This window comes from Mirounga angustirostris, unplaced genomic scaffold (assembly GCF_029215605.1).
Source record: "Mirounga angustirostris isolate CCGP_5_RB_7025 unplaced genomic scaffold, mMirAng1.0.hap1 SCAF_14, whole genome shotgun sequence".
NCBI classification, from domain to species: domain Eukaryota; kingdom Metazoa; phylum Chordata; class Mammalia; order Carnivora; family Phocidae; genus Mirounga; species Mirounga angustirostris.
In genome coordinates, this window is record NW_026991722.1 from 50,423,697 (window position 1) to 50,430,178 (window position 6,482).

Below are 6,482 nucleotides of genomic sequence, written 5' to 3' on the forward strand. Positions count from 1 at the left end.
GTCTCCATCTACTGTTGAGCCCACCCATGAATTTTTAATTTTTTAAAAAGATTTATTTATTCATTTGAGAGAGAGAGAGAAAGCATGAGTGGAGGGAGGGGCAGAGGGAGAGGGAGAGAGAATCCTAAGCAGACTCCCTGCTGAACACCGAGCTGGAGCCAGAAGCAGGGCTCCATCTCATGACCCTGAGATCATGATCTGAGCCAAAACCAAGAGCCAGATGCTTAACTGAGCCATCCAGGTGCCCCTGAATTTTTAATTTTTGTTACTATTTTCAATTCTTTAATTCCCATTTGGTTCTTTTTGTAATTTCTAATTTTTTGTTGAGATTTTTCTGTTTTTTCATTTGTTTCAAGAGAATTATTAGTTGTTTGCTGAAGCATCTCTATGATGGCTGCTTTAAAATTCTTGTCAGATAATTCCAATATTAGCTTCATCTTGGCAATAATTTTTTTTTATTGTCTTTTCTCATTCATGTTCGTTTCTTGATATGATGAATGACCTTTTCATTATGTCCTGGACATTGTATATATTACATTATGAGACTGTGGATCCTATTTAGTCTTCACTGTTTAGCAAGCAGTCCTCTTGTTGAGATGTAACCCCTATGTTCAGCTCTCTGCTGGGCCCTGCTAATACCACCCAAAAAGTGGAGTGCTGACTCACATTATCTCATTGCAGACAGGTATATTGGAAGTTTAGCAACCACCTCAGCCCTATTGACACTTTTCCAGTAAAAATGGGGACTGATTTGCACCTCCTGATTGCTTGCAAGTAGAGGTGTATGATCAGTTCCTGGCTGGGCTCCACTGTCATTAGGGAGAGGGGATGCAAGGGCTAACTTACATTGCTTTGTTGCTGTAGTGAGTGCAGCAACTCACCTCCCACTGGCCAACCCAGGTCCCATGGTGGGAGAAGGTGGCTGAAGGGTTGAACACCCCACCTTGAACCACATCACTCAGATTCATTGATGCTAGGTGGTGGTGAGCCTCTCTGATACCAGAAGAGGAGGAAAGTGGAGTTCTTTCCCACCTTGATTTGCATGGCCTTAGTCACCTGTAGATGTCAGGTAGAGATGGAGGCCTTGCTGTCATGGGAGTGGTGGTGAAGCCCAATGGTAACTAGCTCTGCCTTGTACCACCTTGTAAAGTCTTTTAGCTAGTGGGTGGAGATGGAGGCAGGTTAGGGGTTGTGTGGTTTTCCTGTTGATGTTTGGCTGGAGTAGGGCTGGAATTGCCAAAAACGTTTTCTGGTTTTATGTTACTCTTTTCCCAGCTCTCTGACTAGGAGAAACAGGTATTTCTTAGAACTCCTTTTTGTCTGTGCCTGTTGGCAATTCTGGATCAGAAGCTTCTGTAGCACCCTATATGGGAAATGTAGGATGATAAGGAAACCCAGAGAACTCACCACCATGACATTTCTCAAGGCTGAGGTCCCTTTCCTCCCCCACCTTTCAGAATCTTTCTGTGCTTGTTTGTTGTGTTATGTAGGGTTTTATTCTATATAAGAGGACGATCACTCCATTTGGGCTGAAGCAAAAGTCTTGACTTTATTTTTTAATCATGTTTTAGTTGGTTACAGTGTTATTTACAATCCAAATCATCCTAAATGATAAAATAATAATGCTGAGCAATAGATACATGGCAAGGATGTGTGAGCCAAATGTGTTTTAAAGTTTCAGTAGTCAAAATAGGCACTCCATTGATGTTCTATGATTGGGAATTAAATTGCTGGAAATATCATTAATATCAGACACATAACAGTTTTTTAGAGAAAGGATTCATCATCACTTAACTAAGACATACTGTCTACTTTCCTTCCTCCTAAATGGGATTGGTTTTGTTCTGATCCTTTTAGATCCTCACTGGTTTCGTGTACGAGTGTGTGTGTGTGTGTGTGTGTGTGTATTCCTTCTTACTTTGTTTAGAACCAAACATATTCCTTGACACATGTACATGGGGAACACTTTTTCCTTCATCAGGCTACCAAATTTTCCCTCACTTAGGCTCTATCGCTGCTACTAACTTTTCTCTTCTTTGGCTACCAAAATTACTACTTACTGATGCACAGCTGAGATATAAGATTCTTTCCTCCCATCAGTATAGATTGACTTTATTAAAACAGCTTCATTGTCAGAGGATTTGTTTGTTACTAGGGCCATCACTGTAGTAGAAAACTAATGAGAATATTTGTAATAAAGACTCTGACTACATTTCTGACATTTGACTTCTGACAACATTCAAAAGTGACACCTCCTTCCTTCGAACTTGTCCTGCATCTGGGCAAGAAAAGGTGTGTACTCCTCTTTTGGTGTGAGTGGGAAGTTCAAACCATGCAAGGCCCTGCCACCTATAGGGACCTGATAGCTCCAACCTCTAATCACAATAAAAGCCAATGTCAATTATTCCTCTTTATTCTCTCAGACCATTTTCAGACCTGTTGGACACTGCTCCTCCCACCTCTTGGTGCATATATGGCCTTAGCAATTTTAACATCTGAACCAAAGTTTGGATGTGGTGGTGGACCATCCCACTTCAGCTTGGCCACAATATTCTTATCTTTGCAAGAGAAATATTGCAGTAATGAGATGTTAGGGAATCACTGAGGATTTTTAACATCAGTTCTTTTTTTTTTTTCTCTCTCTCTCTATATATATTTTTAATTTTATTCTTATGTTAATCCCCATACATTATATCATTAGTTTTAGATGAAGTGTTCCATGATTCATTGTGCACAACACCCAGTGCTCCATGCAGAATGTGCCCTCCTCAATACCCACCACCAGGCTAACCCATCCTCCCACCCCCGTCCCCTCTAGAACCCTCAGTTTGTTTTTCAGAGTCCATCGTCTCTCATGGTTCGTCTACCCCTCCGATTTCCCCCGCTTCATTCTTCCCCTCCCGCTACCTTCTTCTTCTTCTTCTTTTTTTTTTCTTAACATATATTGCATTATTTGTTTCAGAGGTACAGATCTGAGATTCAACAGTCTTGCACAATTCACAGCGCTTACCAGAGCACACACCCTCCCCAGTGTCCATCACCCAGTCACCCCATCCCTCCCACCCCACCCCCCACTCCAACAACACTCAGTTTGTTTCCCGCGATTAAGAATTCCTCATATCAGTGAGATCATATGATACATGTCTCTCTCTGTTTGACTTATTTCACTCAACATAATACCCTCCAGTTCCATCCATGTGGTTGCAAATGGCAAGATCTCATTCCTTTTGATGGCTGCATAATATTCCATTGTATATATATACCACTTCTTCTTTATCCATTCATCTGTCAATGGACATCTTGGCTCTTTCCACACTTTGGCTATTGTGGACATTGCTGCTATAAACATCGGGGTGCACGTACCCTTTCGGATCCCCACTTTTGTATCTTTGGAGTAAATACCCAGTAGTGCAATTGCTGGATCGTATGTTAGCTCTATTTTCAACTTTTTGAGGAACCTCCATACAGTTTTCCAGAGTGGCTGCACCAGCTTGCATTCCTACCAAGAGTGTAGGAGGGTTCCCCTTTCTCCGCATCCCCGCCAACATCTGTCCTTTCCTGACTTGTTCATTTTAGCCATTCTGACTGGTGTGAGGTGGTATCTCATTGAGGTTTTGATTTGGATTTCTCTGATGCCGAGCAATATTGAGCACTTTTTCATGTGTCTGTTGACCATTTGGATGTCTTCTTTGGAAAAATGTCTGTTCATGTCTTCTGCCCATTTCTTGATTGAATTCTTTGTTCTTTGGGTGTTGAGTTTGATGAGTTCTTTATAGATTTTGGGTACTAGCCCTTTATCTGATATGTCATTTGCAAATATCTTCTCCCATTCTGTCGGTTGTCTTTTGGTTTTGTAGACTGTTTCCTTTGCTTTGCAAAAGCTTTTTATCTTGATGAAGTCCCGATAGTTCATTTTTGCCCTTGCTTCCCTTGCCTTTGGCGATGTTTCTAGGAAGAAGTTGCTGCGGCTGAGGTCAAAGAGGTTGCTGCCTGTGTTCTCCTTTAGGATTTTGATGGACTCCTGTCTCACATTGGAATCTTTCAACCATTTGGAGTCTATTTTTGTGTGTGGTGTAAGGAAATGGTCCAGTTTCATTCTTCTGCATGTGGTTGTCCAATTTTCCCAACACCATTTGTTGAAGAGACTGTCTTTGTTCCATTGGACATTCTTTCCTGCTTTGTCGAAGATGAGTTGACCATAGAGTTGAGGGTCCATTTCTGGGCTCTCTATTCTGTTCCATTGATCTATGTGTCTGTTTTTGTGCCAGTACCATGCTGTCTTGATGATGACAGCTTCGTAATAGAGCTGGAAGTCTGGAATTGTGATGCCGCCAGCTTTGCTTTTCTTTTTCAGCATTCCTCTGGCTATGCGCGGTCTTTTCTGGTTCCATACAAATTTTAGGATGATTTGTTCCATTTCTTTGAAAAAAGTGGATGGTATTTTGATGGGGATTGCATTGAATGTGTAGATTGCTCTAGGTAGCATTGACATCTTCACAATATTTGTTCTTCCAATCCATGAGCATGGAACGTTTTTCCATTTCTTTGTGTCTTCCTCAATTTCTTTCATGAGTATTTTATAGTTTTCTGAGTAAAGATCCTTTGTCTCTTTGGTTAGATTTATTCCTAGGTATCTTATGGTTTTGGGTGCAATTGTAAATGGGATCGACTCCTTAATTTCTCTTTCTTCTGTCTTGTTGTTGGTGTATAGGAATGCCACTGACTTCTGTGCATTGATTTTATATCCTGCCACTTTACTGAATTCCTGTATGAGTTCCAGCAGTTTTGGGGTGGAGTCTTTGGGGTTTTCCACATAAAGTATCATATCATCTGCAAAGAGTGAGAGTTTGACTTCTTCTTTGCCAATTTGGATGCCTTTGATTTCTTTTTGTTGTCTGATTGCTGTGGCTAGGACTTCCAATACTATGTTGAATAGCAGCGGTGATAGTGGACATCCCTACCGCGTTCCTGACCTTAGGGGGAAAGCTCTCAGTTTTTCCCCATTGAGAATGATATTCACTGTAGGTTTTTCATAGATGGCTTTTATGATATTGAGGTATGTACCCTCGATCCCTATACTCTGAAGAGTTTTGATCAAGAAAGGATGCTGTAGTTTGTCAAAAGCTTTTTCTGCATCTATTGAGAGGATCATATGATTCTTGTTCTTTCTTTTGTTAATGTATTGTATCACGTTGATTGATTTGCGGATGTTGAACCAACCTTGCAGCCCAGGGATAAATCCCACTTGGTCATGGTGAATAATCCTTTTAATGTACTGTTGGATCCCATTGGCTAGTATTTTGGTGAGAATTTTTGCATCCATATTCATCAGGGATATTGGTCTGTAATTCTCCTTTTTGATGGGGTCTTTGTCTGGTTTTGGGATCAAGGTAATGCTGGCCTCATAAAATGAGTTTGGAAGTTTTCCTTCCGTTTCTATGTTTTGGAAGAGTTTCAGAAGAATAGGTATTAGTTCTTCTTTAAATGTTTGGTAGAATTCCCCTGGGAAGCCATCTGGCCCTGGGCTTTTGTTTTTTGGGAGATTTTTGATGACTGCTTCAATTTCCTTAGTGGTTATAGGTCTGTTCAGGTTTTCTATTTCATCCTGGTTCAGTTTTGGTAGTTGATACATCTCTAGGAATGCATCCATTTCTTCCAGGTTATCTAATTTGTTGCCATAGAGTTGCTCAAAATATGTTCTTATAATTGTTTGTATTTCTTTGGTGTTGGTTGTGATCTCTCCTCTTTCATTCATGATTTTATTTATTTGGGTCATTTCTCTTCTCTTTTTGATAAGTCTGGCCAGGGGTTTATCAATCTTGTTAATTCTTTCAAAGAACCAGCTCCTAGTTTTGTTGATCTGTTCTACTGTTCTTTTAGTTTCTATTTCATTGATTTCTGCTCTGATCTTTATGATTTCTCTTCTCCTGCTGGGTTTAGGCTTTATTTGCTGTTCTTTCTCCAGCTCCTTTAGGTGTAGGGTTAGGTTGTGTACTTGAGACCTTTCTTGTTTCTTGAGAAAGGCTTGTATTGCTATATACTTTCCTCTTAGGACTGCCTTTGCTGCATCCCAAAGATTTTGAATAGCTGTGTTTTCATTTTCATTGGTTTCCATGTATTTTTTTAATTCTTCTTTAATTTCCTGGTTGACCCATTCATTCTTCAGTAGGATGCTCTTTAGCCTCCATGTATTTGAGTTCTTTCTGACTGTCCTCTTGTGATTGAGTTCTAGTTTCAAAGCATTGTGGTCTGAAAATAGGCAGGGAATGATCCCAATCTTTTGGTACTGGTTGAGACCTGATTTATGACCTAGGATGTGATCTATTCTGGAGAATGTTCCATGGGCACTAGAGAAGAATGTGTATTCCGTTGCTTTGGGGTGAAATGTGAATATGTCTGTGAAGTCCATTTGATCCAGTTTGTCATTTAAAGTCTTTATTTCCTTGTTGATCTTTTGCTTAGACGATCTGTCCATTTCAGTG